The sequence below is a fragment of the Dipodomys merriami genome, unplaced genomic scaffold (genome assembly GCF_024711535.1).
Source record: "Dipodomys merriami isolate MVZ:Mamm:240054 unplaced genomic scaffold, mDipMer1.0.p SCAF_1596, whole genome shotgun sequence".
Taxonomy (NCBI): Eukaryota; Metazoa; Chordata; class Mammalia; order Rodentia; family Heteromyidae; genus Dipodomys; species Dipodomys merriami.
The window spans coordinates 49,442-77,439 of record NW_027202933.1 but is presented as its reverse complement, the minus strand read 5'-3'; the positions used below and the strand labels follow the sequence as shown (position 1 = coordinate 77,439).

Sequence of the window (27,998 nt, the reverse complement as noted above, 5' to 3'; positions counted from 1 at the left end):
TTTCAGCATCCGGAATATCTAGGATTATGGGTATGAGACACACATTTCATATTCTTAACTCTAGAAGGCCAGTATGTGGGATGAATGAATAAATGGGTTATTTCTTTTCTGTTTACTGTTTCACTATATAGTAGATCTTGTTCCATGTTTCCTGGACTTTTCCAAAGTAGCTTATGCATTTCATTAGGAAGAACTTAAATGCATGCATAGCCAGAAACTATCCCCCAATCCCCACTCACCCACCCCCAATACTAGAGCCTGAAATCAGGGCTTAGGGACTGTGTTTGAGTTTTTTTGATGTTGTTGCTTGTTTTTATTTTGCTTAAAGCTAGCATTGTACCACTTGAATAACAGCTCCACTTCTGTCCTTTTGGTGATTAATCGGCAATAAGTGTCTTAATGATCTTTTCTGCCTGTGTTCACTTCAAACTGTGATCTTGAGTATTTAGGGTTATATGAGTGAATTACTGGTACCCAGAACAAACATTTTTTAAAGACCATTCTTATTAGCATGTAATTAGTTGTCTAAGGAAAGGTCTCGTGATAGTTCCATACTTGCATACAATCCATTTCAGTTAAACATTCTCTTCCATCACTTTCTTTTATTCCCTCCTTGAAACAAATGTAGGCAGGCACTGGTGGTTCATACCTGTAATCCTAGATACTCAGAAGACTGAGACTGGAGGATCTTGATTCAAAGCCAGCTGGGACAGAAAATTATGTGAGATACTTATCTCCAATTAATTATCAAGAAGCCAGAAGTGGAGCTGTGGATCAAGGAATAGAACAATAGCTTTGAGCAGAATTGCTAAAGAACAGGGCCTGCTGGATCCTGAGTTCAAGCACCCCTCCCCGCCCCTCTCTCCAAACCAATATCAACAGGTTTCATTTTTCTATTTTAATACACTCATAATTATTTGTATCGTATTTGCCCTCATTCAGCTTCCCTCCTGGCCTTCCCTCATATTTTGTTTTCCTGTCATTCCTTTTGTTTTCATTTTTTAGTGTAACTTAACAGTGAGCTTTCTATATGCTTTTTCACCAGTACATATATTATAATTTAGTCAGATTCACCTCTTATATTATGCTTTGTTTCCATACCCCTCTACCAGCACATTCAGTAGGTTTCAGTGTGTCTCCTTACACCATCTTTTTACATAGTCACAATGTATTTAATCTTATTTGTACTCCATCATTCTCCCTCCCTTTCATCCCCATATAGTTCCACATTGAAATCATGTTCTCTAGTCATGTCTATAAAAATATGCTTGTAACTAGATATGCATATCTTTCTAAGTCTAGATGGGTGAAAAAATGTGACACTTGGTTTTGGATCTTGGCTAACAAATCAGACACATCCTCCCTCCCCACCTCCCATCCTCTTTTAGAACTGTAAATTTATTTTGGCTTTCAGGGAAAGCAATGAACATAAATCAGTAATTGCTTGCTTGCATTCTTTCATAGATTAGTGGACACGAGTGTGGTTGGATCTGGGTTCAAATTCTAGATTCCACTCTTAAATACCTGACTTGTAATTTTCAGCTGAAATCCTGTGTAGGTGTTTGAATAATAATAAAACACCATTCTTAGGATGATTATTAAGAGTAAAATGAAATGGTGTAGATAGCCTTAGGTCATCTTTACACAATAGGAAACCAAGATTTGGAGATTCCAAACATGCTGTGTAATTATTATCTGCAACAGCAGGTAACTTTTTTTGCATTCCAAAAGCATTACAGATGTGTTCTTACAGATTTTCGATATGGGAAAAGCAACATGTAAGAACTGATTCATAGGCACTTTTTTTTTGGTCATGGGGCTTGAGCTCTGGGCCTGATCTCTGTCCCTCAGTTCTTCAGCTCAAGGACAGCACTCTACCATGTGAGCCAAAGTGATGCTTCCAGTTTCCTGAGTGATTTGTTGGAGATAAGAGTCCCACAGACTTTCTTCCCAGGGCTGGCTTTGAACGGTGATCTTCACATCTCAGCCTCCAGAACAGCGAGGATTAAAGGCTTGAGCCATCAGTGCCCAGCACATAGGCAATTTTATAAACACTCAAGTACTTGAACTATTCAATCAAGTCAATTGACTGGAATGGAAAAGGTTGATATATTGCCTGCTCTGTGGGAGTTGTTATTTGTGTGTGTCATTTATCTCTTTGATTTAGAAAGCCTGTGCTTAGTCATCTCCAGAAACACTTATCAGAGACACACTTATCAGAGATGGGTAATCAAGCCAGGGCCATCCCCAGATGTTAGTCAGCGATACTGTGAAACTCATTTTCTCAGAGCTCACTTACATCCATCACTCTTCTTTGGGGACAGGTCTCTGCAGAGATACAGTACCTGTGACTCTGTGGCCTTGTCTGGTATCAAAGTGCTCTGTCATGAAAAGCCTAGCCAAGGACCTCCTTTTCTTTTTTTTTTTAAATTTTATTTTATTTTATTTGTGAACATACTGTACAGAGGGGTTACAATTGCATGGGCAGGATAATGCGTACATTTCTTACCAAGCATTGCAGCCTCCTCCTTTGTTTACCCTTCACATCACTTCCCAGCCTCCCCCCTCTCCCCCCAATCCCAATCCTTCTCCTTCCCCCCTTCCCCCCCCCCCCGCACCGACGTTGTAAAGCTCATTTTGGACATGACAACTTGTACTTCTCATTGTGGCAACAGGTCCACCTGTATCCTTAAGCAACTGGTTTTTCCCCATCTCCTCCACAAGTTATACTGACATCAAATATTGTGAAAGCAGGGGTTATACTGTGGGGGAGGGACATACAAAGCAACAAAGAGATAATCTTATAAATGCATTAGAAACACATGCATGAAAGAAAAAAATTAAAAAACATATCTAAGGGTTCATTTTCCTGACATCACATTATCTGACCTTTTCTGCTTGACTCATACATATACTAGATATTGCAAATAAGGCAAACCATGGGACCTATGTTTCTTTGGGCCTGGCTTACTTCACTTAATATAATTTTTTCCAAGTTTTTCCATTTCCTAACAAATGGGGCAATGTCATTCTTTCTGATGGAGGCATAGAATTCCACTGTGTATATATACCACATTTTCTTGATCCATTCATCTACTGAGGGGCATCTGGGTTGGTTCCATATCTTAGCTATGGTAAATAATGCTGCAACAAACTTAGTTGTGCTGGTAGCTTTAGTGTGGTCTTGTTTGTAAACATTTTGGTAAATGCCCAAAAGTGGGATTGCTGGGTCATAGGGGAGTTCTATGTGAAGTCTTTTGAGGAACCTCCATACTGCTTTGCAAAGTGGTTGAACAAGTTTACATTCCCACCAACAATGAAGTAAGGTTCCTTTCTGTCCACATCCCCTCCAGCATCTGTTGTTGTTAGAGTTCTTGATTTTTGCCGTTCTAACTGGAGTGAGGTGATATCTGAATGTTGTTTTGATTTGCATTTCTTTTATGGCTAGGGATGTTGAACATTTCTTCATGTGTCTATTGGCCATCCTTCTTTCTTCTTCAGAGAAGTTTCTCTTTAAGTCTTTCGCCCACTTATTTATTGGGCAGTTGTTTCTTTGCGGATTTGTTGTTGGGGGGTTTAATTTTTTGAGTTCCAAGTATATTTTAGATATGAGACCCTTGTCCGTTGTATGGCTAGTAAAGATCTTCTCCCAATCCGTAGACTTTCTATTGATCTTGCTAGCTATGTCATTTGCCCTGCAGAAGCTCTGCAACTTTATGCAATCCCATTTGTCCAACCTTTCTTTGATTTGTTGTGTTTCCGAGGACCTCCTTTTCTTTGCCCCATCTTTCAAGATGGAAGTTAAGATTTCTATTTCACAAAGCAAAAGGCCATGCTATTTGGAACCAGTGTCTGCTCCTCTGTGCAGTAAAGTTCAGAATGTAACATCACCTCCAGTTGACCTTGTTACAGTTGGATACATTTTACCAAGGTGATCGCATCCTATTTATGGCCATTGTTTCAAATACTGCAGGGCACTGGTCTGCAGTGGAAAGATAAGGCAGCCTTCTTCTGTTGCATGATAAGAATGAGGGACTTTGCTGGAGGAGACTGTCTGTTAAGCCATCAGAGGCTTGAAACAATCGACTTTTTGCCATTTGGGATTGGTTTCTGCTTAATCTGTAAGAATGTCCATCTGCCCCCTTTGGATATTATTTTCTCATTTAAGAAGTTGTGCCCAGCTCATTAGTTGTCTATTTTTATTCAGAAACAAAAAGAGAGAGATTCAAAACCTGGACATAAATCATTTCCAGGCTTGACTACTTCCCGCTCCTTGTCATGGAGCCTTCTCCATAGACTCCTCACACATGGAGTTGTTTTGACCACAGCAAAGGATGAAAGAGAACGAGAGAGAGCCAGAGAGAGTGAGAGAGTAAGAGAAATATCGCACTGTGAGAGTAACAGCTATTTATATTGCAAGCTGAGAAGTAATATCTCTCATTTCTTCCACGTTCTATTCACTAGAACCAATAAGCTAGATGTGGCTACATCTAAAAAATGAGAGATTGCAGGCAATTGTCAGTCCTGGTGTGGTTTTTGACCTGGGATTAAAGGGACCTGCACAGTTAATCCTCATATGTCCTGAAATGAAGGGATAATCTATACCTCATCTATGCTCTTGTCATATCCAGTGCCTGAATGAGTCTGTGCCCAAACTTCATGGTCTTAGAGAGGGTTGGGTGTGCCTGGCACTGGTTGAAGCCACCTCAAGACTAAGGGCCACTTAATGGGACAGGAAAAAAAGGAAATTCAGAATAGAGCTTAAAAGTTAAAGAGGACATGAAACAGCCTAATGTATGTGAAGAGTCTAGAATCAAGGGAGAACTTTATGGAAAAGTTAATGGTCCAGTATTCTCTGCATTGGGAATTTGTCATGCCAGTGTACTCCTGTAGTACTGCCAATCAGAATGCTGAGGCAGGAAGAACATAAATTATAGAATAGCTTGGGCTATATCACCCAATTCTATCTCAGAAAGGAAGGAAGAGACAGACAAAAGGGAGGAAAAGTGCAAGAAAAGAGAAAAGGAGGAAGTAGTAAAGAAAAGGTAGGGGTAAACAGAGGAAAGAAGGAAGGGAAGAGAACAAAAACCAAGAATAGGGAAAAAGTATATGTTGGGATGTCTAAATAACCCTCATGTATGACTCAACAATGATAAATGTCAGCAACTACTTATGGAGACTTTTTCAAAAAGAAAGAATAAAGTAGTATGGAGGAACAGCTCTCTGAGATTCTTCTGTGAGTGAACTTACTGGGTGCTTTTGGGGTCATAGGGGAATGGATTTGGAACTAAGTCTTGCTATGTAGCCCAGGTTGGACTGGAACTCACTATATAGGCCAAGCTATCCTCAATCAATAAACTTCCTGCCTCTGTCTTCTGCATTCTGTGTTTGTGAGTATGGCTTTATTACACCCAGCTCATTTTTAATGCTGCTGTTCTTGCCAGTCCTGGGACTGGAACACAGAGAATGGACCCTGTCCCTGAGCTTTTTTGCTTAAGGTTAGCTCTGTCCCACTTTGAGGCACAGGGCCATTTGCAGTTTCTGCTGGTTAATTGTTGAGAAGAGTCTCATGAACTTTGCTGCCTAGGCTGGATTTAAACAGAGATCCTCAAATCTCAGCCTCCTGAGTAACTAGAATTACAGGTGGGAGCCACCAATGCCTAATGCATTATTAATTCTTTTCCTTTAAGAAGACCTGTGAGATAGCTGGGCAGTGGTAGCGCATGCCTGCAATCCTAGCTACTCAAGAGGCTAAGATTTGAGGATAGCAATTGAAAGAATGTCCAGGTAGGGGACTGAGAAGGTGGCTCAGTGGTAGAGCATTTGCCTTACATGCCTGAGGCCCTGGGTTCAATTCCTCAGCACCACATAAGCAAAAAGAAAAAAGTCAGAAGTGGTGCTGTGGCTCAAGTGGAAGAGTGCTAGCTGAGCTGAAGTGCTGAGGGACAGTGCCCAGGCCCAGAGTTAAGGCCCCACGACTGGACACCCCCCCCCAAATAAAAGAATGTCCAGGCAGGAAAGTCCATTAGATTCTTATCTCCCATAAACCACCAGAAAGCCAGAAGTGGCACTGTGGCTCAAGTGGTAGAGAGCTAACCCTTAGCTGAAGAAGGGGTGGAGTGAAGTGGACCACTTACCTCGAACCAGCCCTACTCTGGGTGGGCATTACATGCATGCATGGTCACACACCCACAGGGACTAGGAGGACGGAGATCCATGCAGCCAGGGCAAAGAGATCCTTGGGTTTCTTGTGCCAGCAGCAGGTGCCCCACCAGCTGCAGGAGGATGGTAGCAAACATGGCCTGGGTCCTGAGACTGTCGGTGGACACAGTGGATGCAGTGGAACCAAGTAGCCTCTGGGCAGAACCGGAAGAGGATGCAGGGCAGACTCCGAGCCTCCTGCTTCCTTCTTGGGTGGCCGCTATGGTTGTGTGCTTCCAGACTCATCTGGGACTGTGCGCATGTGTGTGCGCATGCGTATCCCTCACTAGCATTTGTGCTCATGCCCATTGCACGTTTGTACTGTCACAGTTTGTGTGCATGCGTGCCCTTCCTTCACACTTCCTGGTTGGGCTTCTATATCTCCTGAGAGGCTGGAGGACCCATGACTGCTGGAATCCAGAACTGAGGTGAGACTTTCCCAGATTGTATTGGAAAACATCCAGTGAAGGATGCAGCAGGGCAACCTGCTTGGTTGGAGCACTATCTATAAAGTAGATTTTGTACTCTGTTTTCTAGTGAGCTTTGTTCTTTTTTTTTTTTTGCCAGTCTTGGGGTTGAACTCAGGGCCCAGGCACTGTCATTGAGCCTTGCTGTGCTCAAGGCCAACGCTCTACCACTTGAGCCACTTCCAGCTTTCTGCTGTTTATGTGGTACTTAGGAATCGAACCCAGAGTTTCATGCATATGCTAGACAAGCACTGTACCACTAAGTGACATTCGCATCCCTTTTGTTAAACCTCCAGCTTATCAGGAGGTTTAGAAGCCCAGCCCAGAAGTGTGAGGGAAGGGCATGTGCACAGGGTCAAGTGAATGCACATGCAATGCGCATAATCATGCACGCTGGTGTGGGACATGCATGCACAGCCACGCATACATGTACACCCACCTGGATGAGCCTGCATGGGTATGACCACAGTAGCCACCCAAAAAAGAAGCGGGAAGCTGAGAATCTGCCCTGCATTGTCTCCTGGGTCCAGCCCGAGGCTGCTTGAATCCACTGCATCCACCAGCAGTCTCACGACCTAGGCCGTGTTCGTTGTTGTCCTCCCCCAACTGGTGCTGCACCTGTTGCTGGGATGAGAAACCTAGGGTGTCTTCAGACTGAGTGCATGCATCACCATCCTCATAGTCCATGTGGGCATGTGACTGCAATATGTGTGTGATGGCCTCCCGGTCTCGGGCTAGTTCAAGGTAAGTGGGACACTTCACACACATGCACGTATGCATGTGAGTGTGTGTGTGTGTGTGTGTGTGTGTGTGTGTGCACGTGCATGCACACACACACACACAAACACACAAACACAGACACACACACTCATAGGACTGGAAGCGCAGGTCAAGGGACTGTAAGTGTGTGTGAAAGGACCTTAAACTGGGTGAAGGGACTTGGGAACGCACTTGCAGAGCTACATAGACATCGACTAAGGCGCCCTAGAGCCCCACAGAGAATAAAGGGGGGTTGGGCTGTCTCAGAGGCCTCCTTGCTACCGCTCCCCAGTATCGCTCCGGGGTTGGTCAGTTCTGCCGTTACCACTGGTGGTCATGGAACTGGAGCCACATTCATTGCCACCTTTCCCAAACTGGCACTGCACCTGCTACAGTGATGTCTCTTTGCCTGTGGACCTCTGTCTTCCTGGTCTGCATGTGCTTTGTTGAGGTGCCATCATGGGAACGCCCTCATTGCCAGGAAGTACCCCTCCTCTTGATCCTCCTCCCCACCAGGGACTGGAAGCCATGGTAAGAGGAGGTCCATTACTCCTGCTGATACAAGAAAAAATGGAGACTTGGAGAAAGGAGTTGACAGTGGGGATGAAGTCCTGCCTTGTACACAATAGATATCCACTAAGAGATTCACAGGGCACAATGGCATACTGATAATTCAGAGAAGTCTAGGATTAGAAAAAGGATGTCATTTTGGCTCACATGAGTCTTTTGCACTTCCTGTGAAACTTACATCAACAACCTTATTTTCTCTATCTTTTCACAGACCATTCCCCAGGAGCTCAGGACATCTGGATTTGAGCAGAGTTGTCACCAGAATGCCAAGGGACCATTATCATTGCATGGCCACCACCACCTGGGACTAGTCCACTTTCCTACAATGCCCATACGAGGCTTAATGTGCTTTCCTGCCTGGTTTCACTTCAAACTGTGATCTTCAGATCTCAGCCTCTTGAGTACCTAGGGTTATAGGAGTGAGTTATAGGCACCCAGAACAAACTCTTTTTAAAGACGATTCTTATTACCATGTAATTAGTTTTCTAAAGAAAGGTCTCACCGAGTGCCAGTGGCTCACTCCTGTAATCCTAGCTACTCAGGAAGCTGAGATCTGAGGATCGTGGTTCAAAGCCAGCCTGGGCAGGAAAGTCCTTGAGACTCTTATATCCAACCAACCACGAGTAAAAAAAAAAAAAAACAGAAGTGGCACTGTGGCTCAAGCGGTATGGTGCTCAGCTTGATCTGAAGAGTGTAAGGACAGCACCCAAGCCCAGAGTTCAAGCCCCACGACCGATCAAAAGAAAAAGAAAGAAAGAAAGGTCTCGTGCTATTTCCATGCATGCATACACTGCATCTCAGTTAAACTCACTCCTCCATCACTTTCTTTCATTCCATCCTTGAAACAAATGTAGGCAGGCACTGGTGGTTCATGCCTGCAATCCTAGATACTCAGAAGGCTGAAATCCAAGGATCTTGATTGAAAGCCAACTGGGACAGAAAAGTTTGTGAGACACTTATTTCCAACTAATTATCAAGAAGCCAGAATTGGAGCTGTGGATCAAGGGATAGAACAATATCTTTGAGCAGAAAAGCTATGTAACAGTGCCTGCTGGATCCTGTATTCAAGCTCTCTCTCTCTCTCTCTCTCTCTCTTTCTCCCTCCCTCTCTTCTCTCTCTCTCTCTCTCTCTCTCTCTCTCTCTCTCTCTCTCTCTCTCTCTCTCCTCCTTCTCTCTCTCTCTCTCTCTCTCTCTCTCTCTCTCTCTCTCTCTCTCTCTCTCTCTCTCTCTCTCTCTCTCTCTCTCTCTCCAAATCTCAACAGGTTTCTTTGTTCTCTTTTAATACACTCATACCATATTCACCCTCATTCAGCTTCCCTCTTGGCCTTCCCTCATATTTTGCTTTCCTATCATTCAGTTTGTTTTCATATTTTTAGTGTAACTTAAGGCAACAGTGGGGTTTCTATATGCTTTTTCACCAGTACATGTATTATAATTTAGTCAGATTCACCTCTTTGATTATGGTTTGTTTCCATACTCCTCTAACACCACATTCAGTAGCTTTCAGTGTGTCTCCTTACACCATTTTCTTACCTAGTCACAATGTATTTTAATCTTATTTATACCTTATCATTCTCCCTCCATTTCACCCGTATATTTCCACATTTAAGTCATGTTCTGTAGTCATGTCTATAAAAATGTTTATATCTAGATATGCATATCTTTCTAAGTCTAAATGGGTGAAAAAAGTGATACTTGGCTCTTGGAGCTTGGCTACCAAATCAGATATATCCTCCCTCCCACTCCTGCCCCATCCTCTTTTAGAGCTATAAATTCATTTTGGCTTTCAGGGAAAGCCAAGCACCTAAAACAGAGCTGCTCACGAGGCTGAGATCTGAAGATCACAGTTGGAAGTGAACAAGTTAGGAAAGACCATTAAGACTATTATTGCCAATTGATCACCAAAAGGCCAGAAGTGGAGCTGTTATTCAAGTGGTACAGCAAAATTAAAACAAAAACACCAACATCAAGTATTTGCCTTGCATTCCTCTTCATAGAGTAGTACACATGAGTGTGGTTGGAGCTGGGTTCCAATTCTAGATTCCACACTTAAATACCTGACTTGTAATTTTAAGCTGCATTCCTGTGTGTGTGTTTGAATAATAATAAATAAAACACAATTCTTGGGATGATTCTTAAGAATAAAATGAACCAGGGGCTGGGAAGGTGGCTCAGTGGTAGAACACTTGCCTTGTGCATGCTTGAGGCCCTGGGTTCGATTCCTCAGCACCACATAAGAAAAAAGAGAAAAAAGCCGGAAGTGGCGCTGTGCTCAAGTGGTAAGAGAGCTAGCCTTGAGCTAAAGAGCTGAGGAACAGCGCCCAGGCCCAGAGTTCAGGCCCACAACTGGACCCGAAAAAGAAAAAGAATAAAATGAACCAGTGTAGATAGATTTTGGTGATCCTTACACAATAGAAAACCAAGATTAGGAGATTTCAAACATGTGAAATTATTCTCTGCAACAACAGGTATCATTTTTTGCATTCAAAAAGCATTATTGATATTTTCTTACAGATTTTCTTTTTTTTTTTTTTTTTTTGGTGGTTGTGGGGCTTGAACTCTGGGCCTGAGCACTGTCCCTCAGCTCTTCAGCTCAAGGCGAGCACTCTACCATTTGAGCAACCATGACAGTTCCAGGATTCTGAGTGATTTATTAGAGAGAACAGTTCCTGGACAGTTCCTGTCCAGGCTGACTTTGAACCCTCATCCTCAGGTCTCAGCATCCTGAGTAGTTAGGATTACAGACATGAGCCACCAGCACCTGGCTCATAGGCACTTTTATAAACACTGAAATAGTTGAAGTGTTGATTCAGGTCAATCGACTTGGAATGGACATGTTTGACATATCATCTGCTCTGTGGGAGTGTTTGTTTGTGTGTATCATTTATATCTATGGTTTAGAAAGCCTGTGCTTATACATCTTCAGACAAACTTAGCAGAGATGGTTAATCAAGCCAGAAGCCAGGGGCCATCCCCAGATACTAGTCAGCACCACTTTGAAACTCACTCACTCTCTCCAAAGTGACTTCCATCCATCACTCTTCTTTGGGGACCGGTTTCTGCAGAGATATAGTACCTGTGAGTCTCGGTCTCATCTGTTATCAAACTGCCCTGTAATGAGAAATCTAGCCAAGGACCTCTTTTTCTTTGCCCATCTTTCTGGATAGAAGTCAAGATTTCTGTCTCACAAATCCAAAGGGCATGCTATTTGGAACCACAGTCTTTGGTCCTGCATGCAGTAAAGGGAGTTGAGAATGTACCATCCCCTGTTACTGACCTTGTTACAGCTGGATACATTTTACCAAGGTGGTCCCATCCTCTTTCTGACCATGGTTTAAATCACTGCAGGGCACTCATCTGCAGTGGAAAGATGCAGCAGACTGGTTTTGTTGCATGATAAGAATGAGAGACTTAACTGGAGGGCACTTTCTGCTGAGGCATCACAGACTAGGGAAAAAGTCTACTTTTTGCCATTCAGGACATGGTTTCTGCATAGTCTATAGGAATGGCCACCTGCCGCCTTTGGGTATTATTTTCTCATTGGGGAAGTTGTGCCCAGCTGATTATTATTCAGAAACCAAAAGAGATAGATTCAAAACCTGGACTTAAGTCAGAGTCATTTCCAGGCTTGACTATTTCCCACTCATGTCTTCCAACTGTCATCTGGAAGCTGCAGCTCCTTGTTCTGGGGCCTTCTCATACACTGCTCACACATGCATTTGTTTCACCCAGAGCAAAGGGTATAGGAGAATGAGAGAGAGAAGGAGAGAGCAAGAGAGAGCAAGAGAGAGAAATCCTACTGTGAGAGCAACAGCTATTTATATTGCAATCTGAGAAATGATATCTCTCATTTCTACCATGTTCTATTCACTAGAAATAATAACTAGATATGGCCTTATCTGAAAAATGAGAGATTGCAGGGGATTGTTGAGATTAGTATGGTTTTGACCTGGAACTTCCTTTCAGAGTGTGTTCCCTTAAGGGGATCTGCTCAGCTAATGGCTTATGGGTCCTGAAAGGAAGGGACAATCTACATTTCATCTATGCTCTGTCATATTCGGTGCCTGAATGAGCCTGTGCCCAAGCTACTTTGTCTCAGAGAGGGTTGGGTATGCCTGACACTGGTTGGAACCACTCCAAGGCTAAGGGCCACTGAATGGGACAGGAAACCAAAAGGAAATTCAGAAAAGAGCCTAAGAGACAAATAAGACATGAAACAGCCTCATGTGTGTGAAGAGTCTAGGGAATCTAGGGAGAACTTTATGGAAAAAAGATAATGATCCAGTATTCTCTCCCTTTGGGAACTTTCCAGTCATGCCAGTGTACTCCTGTAGTACTGCCATTCAGAATGCTGAGGCAGGAAGAACATAAATTCCAGAACAGCTTGCACTATATCACCCAATTCTATCTCAGAAAGGAAGGAAGGGACAGACTAAAGGGAGGAATAAGGGCAACAAGCAAATGAAGAGAAAAGGAGGAACTAGTAAAGAAAAGGAAGGGTAAACAGAGGAAAGAAAGGAGGGAGAGAATTCAAAGAACAAAGAATAGGGACAAAGTATTTTGGGATGTATAAATAACCCTCATGTATGACCCAACAATGATAAATGTCAGCAACTACTTATGGAGACTTTTATAAAAAGAAAGAATAAAGTAGTAGGTGTCAATATGTGACAAAATGAAATAGGTTTATGGAAGAACAGCTCTCTGAGATTCATCTATAAGTGAACTTCCTGGGAGTTTTAGGGTAAGAGGGATTTTTTTGGAACTAGGTCTTGCTAGGTAGCCCAGGTTGGACTGTAACTCCTGGGTGTTTTAGGGTAAGAGGGATTTTTTTGGAACTAGGTCTTGCTATGTAGCCCAGATTGGACTGTAACTCACTATAAAGGCCAAGATGGCCTCAATCTCTGAACCTCCTGCCTCTGCCTTCTGCATTCTGTGTTTGTGAATATGGCTTTATTACACCCATCTCCTTTTTAATGCTGTTGTTGTTGCCAGTCCTTGACCTGGAACATAGGGCTTGGGTGCTGTCCCTGAGCTTTTTTGCTTAAGGCTATCCCTCAACCATTTTGAGGCATATGGACACGAGGTTATCTTGTCATTGTCAAGAAGAGTCTCATGGACTTTTCTGCCCAGTCAGAATTCAAACCGAAATCCTGAGATCTCAGCCTCCTGTGTAGGTAGAATTACAGATGAGAGCCACCAGTGCCTGACACATCAATAATTCTTTTCCCTTAAAAAGACCTGTCAAGTTGCTGAGTAGTGGTTCCTCATGCCTACAATCCTAGCTACTCAAGAGGCTGAGATGAGAGGATAGCAGTTCAATGCTTGCCAAGGTAGGAAAGTCCATGTGACTGTTATCTCCAATAAACTACCAGAAAACCAGAAGTGGCACTGTGGCTCAAGTGGTAGAGTGCTAGGCTTTAGCTGAAGAACTGAGGGACAGCACCCAGGTCCAGAGTTCAAGCTCCATGGCCAAAAATAAATGAATAACTAAATGAAATAAAGAATAAAAGACCTCTCAAGTAGAATAAACTTCAGGTCCATAAAATAGAAGTCTGCTTCTGAGATAGACATACTTTGTGTATGGTTTTTATTAGAACAATTATAGATATATTAAAATTCAAGACAACGGTACTAAAAGATATAAAAGCAAGATACTTTATTTCTAACCTGTGAGGGATAAATAAAGATTTAAAAAAGGGAGTAAGTGAATCAAAAACAATAAAAAGAGGTACAAAGCAGCACAGGGACCCATACAAACTGGAATCAGAAATGAGAATGGCAGATGTGGACAAAACTATGACTTCATCTTGGATGTCTTGTCTCTCTTCTCAAGTGGAAAGAAATTTTTGAGTTGAATCTTTACAAAGTCTCCTTATCTCAGGCTCTTGCAATTAGATGTAGACCGTGCTATGTGAAAAGGACAGTGTTATAATTTCTGTACAAGGATAGCGTCTGTAATAACCCGTGGGACCCAGGGAATCAGTGGGGCACAATAGTGTGGCCCCATGGTCCAGCCTGCTGGAGGGGGAGCAGCATCAAGAGTCAAGCCTCACAACTCCACAGACCCAGCCACTGGACAGAGCAGGGCATTGTGAGGCTGATGTCACCACCCCAAGGGGCACTGGAGGAGCATGCCATGGCTGGGGCATGCCACTGAAAGGGGCAGAGCAGGCCACCAAAAGGGGAAGGGGCATGCTCCTGGAGACATGCACATAGGGAGCTGACTATTGGGATTGGACTTGGGCTGCTTGGGGGAAGATCATGAATATCAGTTTGATACCATTAGTGGGGCAGGGGTGCAGCCTTTCTAGGTGTATATAGGCTGCATGCTCCAAGGCTAGGGGGGAAGTTAGGGGAAAACACATTGGGAGGGAGGAGGGAGGAGTCCTGAGGACACCTGGTCTCTTGTGGAGAGGGGAGTAAGGAGGAGACCAGTGGTTCTGAAGAGATGAGAGTAAAGGAAAGACCGGGAGTCCTGAGGCAGGAATTGAGTGTGGAGGAAGGAGAGGATTGGGAGTGGAGGGGGAGAGATGGCAAGAGGGGAAAGCCTGCCACAGTAGGGCAGGGCAGGCCTGTGGAGGATAGGGCAAGCTCTGAGAGGCCATTTGGGGCTTCTTGAGGGGCCATTTGGGACCTCCTTGAGAGGTCCTTTGGGGCTTCTTGAGGAGCTATTCAGGGACTTTTTTTGGGGGGGCGGGGGTTCCGGTCGTGGGGCCTAAACTCAGGGCCTGGGCACTGTCCCTCAGCTCTTCAGCTCAAAGCTAGCGCTCTACCACTTGAGCAACAGCACCACTTATGGATTTTTTTCTTTTTGCTTTTTTCTGTTTGGTCTGGTCGTGGGGACTGAACTCTGGGCCTGGGCGCCGTCCCTCAGCTCTTCAGCTCAAGGCTAGCACTTGAGCCACAGGGCCACTTCTGGCTTTTTTCTTATGTGGTGCTGAGGAATTGAACCCAGGGCCTTATGCATGCAAGGCAAGAGCTCTACCACTGAGCCACCATACCAGTCCTTCAGGGACTTCTTGAGGGGCCATTTGGAACATCCTCCTGAGGTCACTCTGGGCCTCCTTGAAGGGCCTGTTGGGGCCTCCTTTAGAGGTCATTCAGGGCCTCCTCTGGAGGCCATTTGGGACCTCCCTCTAGAGAGGCCTGTGGACAGTGGAGAGGCCTACATGTGGGGGAGGAAGGGAAGAAAGGGAAAAGCCTTCCCCTTTGAAGGTTTGGAGGTTTGGGGCTTTGGGGATCTGAGGTTTGGAGGTTTGCAGACCAACTAATTGGTGGTTTGAAGACCAACCAATAAAAGTTGGAGTGTCAGGACTGCCTATTGGAGGTTTGGAGGTTTGGTGATTGAGGCTGCTCTTGGTTCTGGGTATCTAAAAGGACAAGGTAGTCTCAAGACACCTTTCTGGTGTAAATAAACTTCTTTTGTTCACTTCTCACTGTGCCTCCATGGATTGTCTCTCTCTCTGAGGTTCATCAATACCCCACTGGGTGATGTTCTCACAGGGGCCATCCTAGGATGGCCATCCTAGGATGCCCAACCCCGAGGAAACATGAGGGCCACTGGCCAATGTCCTCATGGTTTCCACATGGCTGCCATGGTAGCAGTAAGAGCATCCTGCCATGTGCCCAGTGTCATTGGCAACAGACTTCCTGGACCAAGTACCTAACTGCCAGCAGGTGTGCACTGGGCTCTGATTGGTCCACTTCCTCACTGATGTCAATGGCCTGACTTGTGATTGGTCCATTTCCCCCTGACATCACAGAGCATTGTGAAGGTATGCCCAACAGGGTACATATGAGGCAGCTGCTCTCCAGCTTTTTCAGTTACAGTGCTGGGAGCTTTTACTCCGGTGACCTGATGGACTAACTCAGAACTACTTGATTGCTTTCTTTGGGTGTGGGGAGTGGTAGTTGTGTTGTTTGGGTTTGGGGATTTCATTTATTCAGCTGGGGGTTGTGTTTACTTGTTTGTTGGTAGTTTACCTTCTGTTTCTTAAGATTTGTTAGTTGTCCACTTCATTTAGATCATCTTAGGTAATTCTTAAGCTTGATCACTTGCCATCCCAGGGACAAGGTGTTAATGTACAACTTTAGTTCCTCCCCCAGGGAGGGGGAGATCACTGTCATTGCACAGTACAACTTGACAAAGATTATCGGTTACTGCAGCTGTGTCTATGAGAAGCTGGCCCATCACTGCCTCACTGACACCACAGTGGCAGTCAAAGTTCTCCCAAGGAAAGATCTGAAAAGTCATGAGATGGAAAACGAGGTAGCAGGTGGGAAGTTGGCTCAGTGGTAGAGCGTTTGCCTTGCATGCCTGGGGCTCTGGGTTCGATTCCTCAGCACCACATAAGAAAAAAGCCAGAAGTGGCCCTGTGGCTCAAGTGGTAGAGTGCTAGCCTTGAGCTGAAGAGCTGAGGGACGGTGCCCAGGCCCAGAGTTCAGTCCCCACGATCAGACCAAACAGAAAAAAGAAAATGAAGTAACCATTGTGAAAAGTGTACGTCACCCACACATCATCCAATTATTCCAGGTGATGGAGGATGAAGACTCCTTGTCACTGAGCTGGCCACTCAGGGCCATCTCTTGGGGTGGAGTCAATAAATCCCCTTGCATACGCCTATTCCAGTATGAAGCCAAGAGGTTGTTCAAACAGATCACGAGTGCCATTCACTACCTTCAAGAGAACTGAATTGTACTCCTAGACCTGACGGCCAACAACGTCCTGTTCAACACCAATGGCAATGTTAAGGTCAGTGATTTTGGCGTTTCAGGGTGACCCCAGGACAGTTGCTAAAGGGGGTTTGTGGAGCCTTACTATTCCACCCCTCTGAAATGATCCTACAAAACATGTTCAGTGGGTACAAGGTGGACATTTGGGGACTTAGCTGTGCTTTTGTATATGATGACAACGGGAAAGTTGCCATTTGAGGAGAATAAGATGACAGATATGGAAACAAATCCTAGAGGCCAGGTACACCGGTCCCCTTTACCAACTACAATGGGACGTGATCTCCTTCCTAAACTGCTGACTGTGGGCTTCAATCTGAGGCCTGCTATTGAGGAGATAATGGAGCACCCATGGCTGGCCCTAAGTGTGGGATTTGGCCTGCTTCCTGATGAGCAACTGCCCAGCAAGCTGGACCCCGTTATTGTCACAGTCATTTGCAACATGGTGTACACGGTAGCTGGTATTAAAAAGAAAGAACAGAGCATTCAATGAAGCCATGGCACCTACCTGCTCATCCATGAAAACATAAAGGAGAATACCAGAAGTGTGGAATCAAAAATGATGCTTTTGGCTAGTCCACCATGCACACCTCCTGAGGACAATCCCACCAGCCCTCTTCCTCCACAAAAAAAGAGCCACCTATTCTGCAGGATGTAACACCTTCAGCTTGTCCTCAAATTTTCAGTTACCTCTGAAGAGAACCCAAAGTGCCAGTCTGCCTGTCCTTCTGCTCTACACCCTGCAGAGCTCCAGTTCCAGCTTCATTTGTGGCCCAGATTCTTTTAGCTGGTCGGGTACACTAGACAGTTTCCACTCAGTGGAAAATGGTCTTCCCTCTGGTCATCCTCAGGGGGAGGCCATAGACCTCAGGTGGAACATTAGACAGGGCTGGAGGAGGGTGGCTAACAGGATAGTCACCATTTTTCGCAGACTTTGCTGCTGTGTGAAGGCCCCAAAGTAATGTTCACAGATTGAGAGCAAAGCTGTCCCAGAGAAAGCAGTGCAGAACTCTGAAACAGCACAGTTGAAAGCCACCAGACTCAGATCTTCGGGGTGAGTCTAACTAAAGCAGAGAGATGTGGAATTGAAGAGCTGCAGGTGGGAAAGGAGTCATGCAGGAAGTTCACACTGTGGAGGTCTCAGTCCAGCATGGCCAGGTTGTGTGACGGCTGCTAGGGGATTCTCCGGCAGGGATTCCTTTCGGAGAAAGGACAGCTGACATCACCAAGGCTTTCCAATGCTGAAAGATAAGTTGAAAGGTGGCCTCAATCTGCTGTACTTTCTGAGCTGGGCATTTACACATCGATCCCTTACTTAATAGTATTGTCACTTTATTGAACAACCTTTTCCCTTGGTCCTCTGAACACTAAGGTGTTTTTGTCCCAAACGCTTCAGGTCATCTCACCTTTCACGTAGGTTGCTTGTGTCCCCAATTGCTAGTTTATTTATTTAGGTTTAAAGTGAGGCCCTTGAGCTTCGTGGTATAGGAATCCATGGATCTCAGGGGCAGGAAGCATCCTGGACTCTGTTTCTCCTTCCGCAGTCTCTAGGTGACTGGGTACAACTACTGAGCACACTACTTACACTGGCTGGGTTGGAGTACAAAGGCAAATCTTCACTGCGAATGGAGAGGTACCTGTCTCCATTCACCCAATGCACTATCAATGGTTTCTGCCCTTACTTTCCTCCATTTAAATGCACTTTCCTGCTTGTGTAATTTCTCTCTAAATCTCATCATTATCCCAACATAAAACCTTCATCCAAGCATCTCTTCTTTCAGAGTTGTTTATTTGCTCACAATCAAAGAGACCCTATTACTAAGACAGGTTGTTTTGAATGGCAACTCCTCCCATGAGTCCCCATTTTCTCTAAGGGGAACCAGAAGGCTGGGTTGGCTGAGTTTCAAATAAGAGAACAGTCTGACCAACCAGAGCCACTGTTTAGACTGGCTAAAAATATGAAGTAGAATAATATTCCTTCCTTGATCGTAGAGGTAGAGAAACCTGTGAAGGAGCAGCATTCCTGAGAAAGTATGGAGATACAGTGGTGCCACTGGATGGACCCTGCCTGGGATGACTGCATCTGGACAGTAGCAAAAATTTGGTAAGGTTGATATGACCTCTACCACTGGGCTATTTGTGTTGGTTTAGTCAGGGCCATGAGATTTCCACAGAGAGGATTTGATTCAGGCTGATGCTGTCTGCCCTTGGGTGACAAGTGTGTTATAGGGAGGATTTGAGCACACCTGACTTTTGCTATATGTGCACTGATGTCAGGAGGCTAAGCCTGCAGAGCAGACTGATGAGATTTTCTGCAGTAGGTAGGATCAGTGGTCCAGCTCAGAGCTATTTGGGAGCAGATCTCCCCTGAAAGAACAAAAAGGGATTCTGGTGAGAGTCCCAATAAGGGCTACAAGAGGGAAAAGATGGGTACAAAGTAAATGACAGGGTGGACACTAAATGTAAAGGAGAAATGACAGGAGGCAAATTAAGAAGGGAGCTGAGGAATCCTGAATTCCACATGGGCCATTTTTCAGTGAAGAAAGTGGGTGGGAAGGAATTAACTGTTGATTTGTAAGACTTCTTGATCACTATTCTTTTTTTTTTCCTTTTGTCTGTTGTTTGTATGTGTTTGTGAGTGTGTGCTGCTACACCTCAGTGCTTTTTTTCTTATGCTGTTTCCTTTGCCTTCTCTGTTCTCTCTCCACTTTTCTCACCTTCTCCCTGCTGCCGCCCACCATTTCTCTTCCTTTGTTTTCATTCCTCCCATAGCTACTCCTATTCTACTTCTCCTGTTCCTCTTCTTGCTGTTCCACTACTACCCTCTACCATTCCCTTTCCCTCTCTTCCTGCTCTTGAATCTGTCTCTCTCTCCCTCCACCTCCCTCACTCTTCCTCTCTCTCTACACTTCTCCCTTTTTCCTTCTTTCCCTTTCTCCCTCTCTGTCTTTCTCTTTTTTCTCTCTCTCAGTTGTCATGGATATGTCTGGTTCTCTCCTGCTTGAGTTATACTTCCAGGCTTGCATTTCTCTATTTACTTGAAGATGGAGTCTTCCCAGACTTGCTGTAAATGCAATCTTCAAGGTATCATCTTGGGAGATAGGTAGGAATACAGACAAGAGCTTACAGCATCAGGGAATGCAATTGACTTTGTTAATCTGATGTGGCAAAGGTTGCTTTCTCTATTTTGAAAGGGCATTTGTGTATTTATGTGAGGGATAGCTGTGTAGAGTCACCTTACAATTGGTTGTGGAAGGAAGGGGGTGATGGGTTTGTGTAAATGGACAGGGAAGGACGACATATGTGCTGTACAATTGCGCTGAGAGGTGTCAGATTCTTAGTAGAGACTCTATGAGTCCCCAGAGAGGCCCCCTTTCCCAAAGCACCCAGCTTGGGCATGGTGCTTCCGTTTCCCGGTAAAGACTTTAGGCCTCATGGAAGAATAGCAGAGCCCAATTTTTCTCCTTGGGGAATCAACAATGCTATCAGAGCCAAGTTTTAAATATTTGAACATCAAGAGGCCATTTTTGGAATCACAAAGTGTATGAATTAAAAGATATTCCCTTCCGTTCAGCTAGAGGTGGTCAAGGAACAGGAGACCTGAGGAATCATTGAGATAAACTGGGATCTGTGGAAGGACATAGCCTGGATGGACTTTGGTTGTATATGGACCACACCCGTGGATGGACCCTGCCTGGGATGACTGCCTTCCCACAAGAACAAAAATTCGGTAAGATTAGATATGAGCCTTCACACTAGAATATTTGTATTGGTTCACCCAGGGCATTAGAATTGCACATAGAGGCAGTGTTGAGGATTCATGCTGCCTTTGGGTGACAAGTGTATGATGGGGAGGAGTTGGGCAAATCTGGCCGTTTCTCTGTGTACACTGGGTCAGGCGGCTGAACCTGCAGAGTAGACTGATGAGAATAGCAGCAAGAGGAGGGCTGGGGCTCCTGGTGGGTCAGTGGTACTGCTCAGGGGTATTTGAGGAGCAATGCTATTCTCAAACAATGAGATGGATTTGTGGCGAGAGAAGCAATAAGGGTCCAAATAGGCAAAGGATGCATAACTGGTTTAAGACAGGGTTGATACTGATGCTGAAAGAGAGCTGAGGAGGAATGTAAGGAATGCTGAACTCCTCATGGAACAATGTACAGTGGAGAGGGTGGGTGGGGAGGGAAGTACTATTAATTTCCATGATTTCTCAATGCTTTTTAATTGTCTTTTTGTTGGTTGTGTGCATGCATTTGGGAATGTGCTGGCTTGAACTCTGTTCTTTTCTCTTTCTCAGTCTCCTTTTCCCTCTGTGGCCTTTCCTTGGGCCCTCCTCCCCTCTACTGTCTCTAATCTCTCCTTTCTTACACCCTCATTCTTCTCCTCTTCTCCTCCCTCTAATCATTCTCTTCTCCCTATCTCATTCCTTCTCATTCAATCCTTTCTCTTGAATTTGTCTCTTTGTCTCTCTGTGTTTAGGTATGTATGCATGTCCCTCTGTTTTTCTCTCTGTCTGTTTTCCTTCTCCCCCTCAGGCCCCCTCTTTCCCTTTTTCTCTCTTGAGTGTGGGCGTGTTTCTGGCTGATGTTTTACCAGTGGAGTCACTCTTCTAGGCCTGATTTTCTACTGAGTTGGACATGGAGTCTGCTCAGGCTGGCTTTATCTACAGTCTTCTCAGTGTCAGTGTGTACAGTAGTTAGGATTATACAGGTGAGCCTCCAGCACCTAGACTTTGTGAATCTGGTACAGCACAGATTGGTTTCTCTGTTATTACAAAAGGAATTTGTGTACTTGTATGAGGGACAACTCATAAAATTTTGGGAAAGGAAAGGGTGTTGGGTTGGGCTGCATGTGGAGAATGGAGAGGTAGAGAATTACGTTTCCACAGTACAAGGGTTTCAGCACTGAGAGATGTCAGATTCTTAGGAGAGACCCTTTGAGTCGCCAAAGATGCTTCCAGTTGACACCCCCTTCCCCAGAGCACCAGGCTTTGGGCATGGTGCTTCCTTTTCCCTGGAAGTTCCCAGGGGAAGCCTCTAGGTCTCATGGAAGAAGAGTAGGGCCTGATTATTTTCCTAGGGCACATGGTGTGTAGGAAGCTTAATTTCAAATATTGCCACACTATAAACCTCCAGAGCCCATTTTTTGAACCAAAAAATGTAGGAATTACAATAATTTCCTTTCTATCAACTAGAGGTGGAGAAACTTTTAATGAGTAAGAGACTTAAGAAAACATGAAAATATAGGAACATGTGGATGGAGATGAGTACAAGCGGACATGAGCAGAAATTTAGTAAGATTGGATATGAACCTCCACCACTGTGATATTCATTCAGCAGGGCATTAGATTAGTGTACTTCACTGAGGAAGTACACTCAGCATGGAGAATGAGAATACTCAAACTTACAAAAGTAGTACATAGTATATATGAAAAGGAAGATTAAGGCAGAAAGAATCAGGATGAGTGTTGGAAATAATCTGTGTTTTTGTGTGTTTGCAGATGTGTGTTGTGTGTACATGTGCACAAAGTTGTATTTTTGAGTATCAGAGTAGACCTCTTTGGCAAGGGGGTTTTGGGGAAGTATAGGGGACTGAGCAGCTGGGTGTGGGGAAAAGCATTCTAGGCAGTTGGAATAGCAGTGGCCCCCAGCTGGCACAGTGCAAATGCCAGTGTGGTTGCAGCAAGGAAGCCTGGGCTCAGTGGGGAGAGACAGGATCAGAGAAGGCACAGGAGCCTCTTGGCAGCACAGGCTCTGCACTACACCAAAGGAAGCTGTGAGCAGAGTGGTGACCCACCATGCTTCAACATTGTCCTGTGGTTCTCCTGTCTACTCTAAAGCCACATTTCTTAGTCTTCAAATATGAAAGGGTGTGTGTGATATTGGTGTTTCTCATGAAATTGAGTGTCCTCCAGTTCCATCCATAGTGTCTGAGTGTTGGTTTCTTTTTTTTTTTTTTTTGGTTCCTTTCTGGTGCTTGAATTAGGACCAGTAAAAGGTCCCTGAGCATTTAGCTCAAGGCTGGAGCTTTACCAGTTTGAGGCACAGCTCCATTTCTGGTTTTCTGAGGGATATTTGAAGTAAGAGTCTCATGGACTTTCCTGCCTGGGCTGACTTTGAATGATGATTCTTAGATTTCAGCTTTCTGAGTAGCTAGGATTACAGGCGTAAGCCACCGATGCCTGGCTCATGATATAGTTTTGATAGTGAAAAGATCCTATCCAGAAGTCAAGATTGCCTGCTCTGGTTCTGGCTCTGCAGTCTTCTTCAATCTTGAAAATTTTTCAAGATTTTTATTGAATGTTTTCAAGATTATATGCCACTTCCACTTAGTCTTGTCTGAAGTTTTATCATGATTTGACTTGGGTCTTGCAGGACTATCGTGAAGTGACACTGTGTGCCTCCCACTGCATCCCACCAGGTGGCTGGAGACATCAGTTTGTCTTGGGAGTGTAGTAGGTAATTTTGATCACTTGAAGATGGCCAAATTTGCCAGTTTTTCTACTGAAAAAATTCTCCTCTCCCTTTGTAACTCAGTGATGTGTGGGAAAACACATAAGGCTGTGGAAATATCCCATTCCTCACATCATTGACAGTTTGCTTATGTATTTACATATTTATTCATGTTTGAACTTGCTAAGGGATTCCTATTGAATGCATTGGGTTGTAATTCCACTCCTGTCATGGTTTTGATGGTTCCAGACTTGGCCAGTGCGAGCCCCTTCTAACAGACTTTATTAGTGCTTTTATTTTATTTTAATTTTATTTTTTTGCCAATCCTGGGGCTTGAACTCAGGGCCTGGGCACTGTCCCTGAGCTTATTTGCTTAAGGCTAGCACTTTACCTCTTGAGCCACAGTGCCACTTCCAGCTTTTTCTCTTTATGTGGCACTGCAGAACCCAGGGCTTCATGGATGCTAGGCAAGCACTCTACCCCTAAGCCCTCATTAGTGCTTTTGTTCTTCACTCATACACAAGATCAATGTTTATTTAGTACCTTCCATGCTCTAGTCTTTGAATCAACTATTATCCAGGAGCTGTGGCTGGATGGCATTTAGAAACCAACATCTGAGTATTAGGTATGTTCTTTGCTTTTGAGATGTTATTGTTCCTAGGCCCTTTTGGAGAAGAGAACTGGAAAATACATAAAACGAATATACAAAATACATGTATTCATGTATATGGGTGTGCATTGATATATACAAGCCCATACATGTATATTTACACATATACACATTTAAATTTATATTAATTTCTTTTAGTAGTAAAGAAATGTAAACTCAGAACCTCTTGCTTGCTTTGCTTGGGTCCTAGTAATTGAGCCCCCCTTTAAGCCCTGCTTTTTGCTGGTTAGTTTGGAGGTGAAATCTAATAAACTTTCCTGCCTGGACTAGTCTCAAACTTCAGTGTTCAAGCTCTTAGCCTCCTGAGTGTCTCAACTTCTGATTTGTACACCAATCTATGTATATATATCCATCTATATATACTCAAAATCATGAGTTCACACTGACACCTCCAACTGCAATCTCACCCCAAATATTCTTCCAGTTTTTTTTCCTTTTCCATATTTGTAACTACCAAGAAACCTATTACCCTTGATAGGATGACTTACTGAGTAATTCATTCTGTTTGTAAACAATCTCCTGTGATTGCCAGTGATGTAAATGTATTTGGCCTTTTTCTATGGTTCTTGACATAGAAATCCAAAAACACTCATGCTTTCCTGAGTAACAGGGGTGGTAGTAGGATCTTTTGCTCTACTATTTGGTCATTGACCCTGGTTCCTCAATCAGAGCTCCTAAGACCTTAGTCATTTCCTGAGTTATAGTAGCATCTGACCCAGAGCTATGAAATCCTTTGGAATTTCCTGTCACAAGAGCATGTTCTAAGAGGTGCAACCCTTGATGTACACCTGGATAGCCTCAGGATGGAAGATGATCTTTTTATGATGGACTGGTAGTGCAAACCTGTAATCCCAGTATTTAGAAGGCAAATGCAGAAGGCTCTTGAGTTCAAGGCAAGCCTGGGCTACAGTCAAACCATCTTTTAAAAAACAAGCTTTTATAGGTACATTATTTGGGGATTAGCTCTTAATTTTGTTTTTTGGTTTCATGAAATTTTGTCATGTCTGTAAAATTTATACTTGCCAAGAGATTCAAACTGCCTGATCAACCCATTCTCTCTATTGCTCTGTATCTGTCTGTCTCTGTCTCTGTCTCTCTGTCTCTGTGTCTGTCTGTCGGTCTGTCTCTCCCCTTCTCTCCCTGTCTCTGGTCGATGTCCTCATGGTTACCACATGGTTGCCAAGGTAGCAGTAGCAGCATCCTCCCATGTGCCCAGTGGCCTTGGCAATGGTCCGCTAGGCTACATGGAAGAGTAGTAGTCCTCCAAGCTCTCACACAGACTTGATTCTTGTGACTATTTACCAGTCCTTTACACACTAGTTCACTCATTTCAGGAGGCATGACTAGTGCTATGAGCCCAGCATGCCTGGCATAGTCCCCGTGTAGCACACTCAGGCCAAGTGCCTGGTGCTACAGGATTCTGCAGCCGAGCTTCTGGTCAAAGTACATCTGACACTGAGCTGGCCTTCCCAGGCTGAAAGGAAAATGGAAAAGTAGCCTGAAGGTGTCTTTACCTTCAGAGGTGGTAGGGGTTGCAGCTTGATCACATGGTGACTTCACCTGACAACCATTCACCTTTGTCCTTGAGGTGGTTTTGTTCCAAATGCTACAGCAGGTAATCACCTTACCTTTCATGTAGGTTTCCTGTATGTTTATATACTTATTTGTTGTATTTACATTTGAGCTGAAGCCCATTGATCTGAGGGTCAGGAGGCATCCTGGACTCTGCTCCTCCTACTGTGGCCTCTAGATGACTGGGTCCAACTCCTGAGCACACCAGTTACACTGGCTGGGTTGGAGCATAAGGGCAAGTCTTCATTGGGAAAGAAATGAGACCTGTCTCCATGTACCATGACAGTGGTTTCTGCCCCACTTTCCTCCATTTCAATGCAGTTTCTTCTGTGTGTGTTTTCTCTATAATCCTTTACTCATCACTATCCCAACATAAAGCCATCATCCAGGAGAACCCGATTTCTCATTTATTTGCTCACATTGGTAAAAGATAAAACACATATTTGAAAGACCCTAATGAATACACCCTGAAGTCGTAATTGCAACTTCCTCTGTTAGCCCAATTTTTCTCCTCAGGTAAACAGAGTGTTGTGAGTGCTGAGTTTCACATATGAGACCACTGTGAACATGTAGAGCCTATTTTTGGAACCACAAAGTATATTAATTAAAATATGTTCTCTTCCTTTCAGTGAGAGCTGGAGAAACCTCTGAAGGAGCAGGAGACCTGAGAGAACACGGAGGTATAGTGGTGCCTGTGGATGGACCAGGCCTCTGTGAACTTGGTCTGAGGATGGACCCTGCCTGGGATGACTACTTCTGGACATGAGTGGAGATTCAGTAAGATTGGATGTGACTCTCCACCACTGTCTTATTTGCGTTGGTTCATCCAGGGCTATTAGATTTCCACACAGAGGAAGTGCTGAAGGCTGATGCTGTCTTGGGTGACAAGTGTGTGATGGGGAGGAGTTGGGCACAGCTGGACTTTGCTCTGTATACATTGGGGTTAGGAGGCTGAGCCTGCAGAGCTAACTGATGAGATTTGTAGCAAGAGGAGGACTGGGTCTCCTGGTGGACAAGTGCAGTTCAGGGTTATTTGGGGAGCAGATCTCCCCTCAAAGAATGAGGTGGGATTCTGGTGATAGAAGCAGTGAGGGCTAAAGAGGGTAAAGGATAGGCACCTGGTGAATGACAGGGTTGACACTAATGCTGAAGGAGAACTGAGAGGTGGAAGGTCATGAAGGGAGCTGAGGAATCCTGAATTCCTCGTGGTCCAGTGTTCAGTGAAGAGGGTATGTGGGGAGGGAAGTACTGTTAAATTCCATGATGTTTCCATGCCTTTTATTTTTTTCCTTTTGTTTCTTTGTTGTGTGTATATGTTTGTGAGTGTTTGCTCGTACCAAGTCTTTATCTCTGTGCTTTTTTTCTTAATTCTCTCTCTGCTTCCTTTTCCATCACTTTCCTCTTTCACCTTTCCCCGTCTTTCCCCCTCTCTACTATCTCTTCCCTCCTCTTCTTCTACCTCATACCGTCTCTTAGTCTACTTTTCCTTCCCCTCATCTTCTTCCTCTCATCTCCCTCTTCTCTTACCTCTCTCTCTCTCTTCCTGTTCTTGAATCTGTCTCTAACTCTTTCCATTTCTCTGTCTTTCATCTCTCTGTCTCAGTCTTTCTTTTTCTTTCTCTCCTTCTTTCAATTTGCATGTTCATGCCTGGTGCTCTACCACTTGAGTCACACCTCCAGGTCTGCATTTTTCTAGTTAATTGATGATGGAGTCTTCCTAGACTGGCTGTCACTGCAATCCAGGTAGCTTCTAGGATAGTTACGATTACATAGCCTCCAGCATCAGGCAGTGCACTTGACTTTGCTAATCTCTTGTGGCACAGGTTTGTTTCTCTGTTGTTATGAAAGGTATTTGTGTACTTATCTGAAGGACAGCTGTGTCAGTGACACATTAAAATGGGTGTGGAAGGAAGGTGGTGTTAGTCTGCTGTGCAGAATGGACAGGGAGAGAAGGACATGTATAGTGCAAGTGTATCAAGACCCTTAGAATATCAGAACATGTGCACACTCAAGGACATGTGCACTCCCATTTCCTAGTGAAAGAGCAAGCAGCTCCCTTTGCATGATTGATTAACAGCTTCCGTCTCTCTTTACCAAGATGTCTCAGAAGCACACAAGCAGATGGCTGGTCAGGAATTCCTCTGGGAATCAGCCTCCTTAAAACCCAACCTGATGTGCACGTCGAGAGGGAATTAGGAAGGAAAATGTGCTCTTTTCTTCCTTCAAGTTCAGCTCTCAATGCAGAGCTAGATGTGTCAAATGATCTCCTCAGAGTGAGGCAGAGACTTCCAGGAGACAAGGCCTTGCTGCCCCAAAAGCTGCAGTTGAGGCTCAGAGTGAGGGAGTGGGCTTCAATTCACATCTGTGGGTTTGGCTTAAGAGGCTAGTGTCTTGTAGTCCTAGTGCAGTAGAGAGTGTGCCTCTTCGCTGCTGTGATTTCAGTGTTGAGTTGTATTGTGGAGATGGGGGAGAGGGGCAGTATGCCAAGCAGGAGGCAAGTCATTTTATGATTCCATGCCAGTCTTGTCTTAAGGGGCAAGGTGAGCTCACTGTCCAAAACTCAGGTCTACCTTTGA

The 27,998-nt window shown here is 44.5% G+C and overlaps 1 long non-coding RNA gene across 2 annotated transcripts; it reads left to right on the top strand.

The window, feature by feature from the left end:
* The first annotated feature begins 16,542 nt into the window (after nt 1–16,542).
* Nucleotides 16,543–27,521, top strand: LOC138827650 (uncharacterized). 2 transcript variants are annotated; one of them, XR_011372160.1, is made up of 4 exons: nt 16,543–16,753; nt 18,724–18,835; nt 20,306–20,461; nt 26,052–27,521. It is a non-coding gene; the product is annotated as an uncharacterized lncRNA (long non-coding RNA). The 2 variants fall into 2 exon arrangements; XR_011372161.1 differs by lacking the exons at nt 16,543–16,753; nt 18,724–18,835 and adding an exon at nt 19,376–19,815.
* The last annotated feature ends 477 nt before the right edge of the window (nt 27,522–27,998 follow it).